Source organism: Sinocyclocheilus anshuiensis, unplaced genomic scaffold (genome assembly GCF_001515605.1).
Source record: "Sinocyclocheilus anshuiensis isolate Anshui unplaced genomic scaffold, SAMN03320099.WGS_v1.1 scaffold966, whole genome shotgun sequence".
NCBI classification, from domain to species: domain Eukaryota; kingdom Metazoa; phylum Chordata; class Actinopteri; order Cypriniformes; family Cyprinidae; genus Sinocyclocheilus; species Sinocyclocheilus anshuiensis.
The window spans coordinates 602025-603125 of NW_015540909.1; positions in this window are offsets into that span (position 1 = coordinate 602025).

The window sequence follows — 1101 nt, forward strand, 5'->3', positions numbered from 1 at the left end:
GTATTCACGCAGCAACATTAACTGGTTCTCTGTAATTTAATAAATTTTTTGAAAATGAAAATATAAGATATTTTGGTAGATTTACAATGTTAATAACTGGTGAAATGCATCATCACAGTCTGAGAAGGATCCATTTTTAAGGGTTATGATTCTTAAATGTTTAATTTTGTCTCTTGTTCATCAAACGAAAACACATTCCACATTCTCTACATACATGCATACATACATACAAATGAGTGAATCCTACTATTAAGCGGTCAAAAAGAAAGAGAATTGCAACTGCAAAGAAACAGAATGAACATACCTTGCAAGCAAATTCTTTCTCTAACTTCTTCCTCTAACTTCGATGACCGTATTTCTTAGCAAACATAAATGGAAGAAAGTAAAACTATAATTTATAAAGAAAGAGTGACAGAAATAATGGACAGACAGCATCTGACTGTAGGCTTTCATTCAAATGTTTTGAATTCATACATGAAGTAGTGCCTCATGGAACATGTAGATGATGGTATCTTTAAACATATATGCAACCTTAACCACTTTTGATGTTTCTTTTGTTTCCTTTTTCTTTTGATTTATTTTGTCTTCTCATGCGCCACCACCCCTTAATGGCCTTTTAGGCCTACTTCTCCTCGATTACCGCTTTACCACATCTTCTGAACTGACCCTTCAGCTGTCTTTTGAATATCTTTAACCCTGCAGCCCTTTCTGTTTCCCTCAGTAGAAAGTGCTGCATGTAAATTTCTCCCCAGGTATCTCCACTGGCTACACTGTGAAGGGGAGCAATCAGGGATAATTGAGTGCCTTTCAGAGGGAGCCTGGAGCATTCACTCCCATTCAACAACCATCCATTCACCACATAATCACTCTTTAAACACACCCAATTTTCTGGGGAGCAAAGTCCTGTTATAATTTTGCTTAAGTGTATTCGGAAATCATACCCCCTTTGAGCCGAGATAATTGAAATCAAATCCTTTTCATGGCTACTGACAATTTTGAGCTGCCAATCAGTGTAATTAATTGTTGAAAATTGAGCCTGAATATCGCTAAATAGAAGGCTATTATGTTTTGAAAGAGGTGAAATGATCTACCACACAGTTT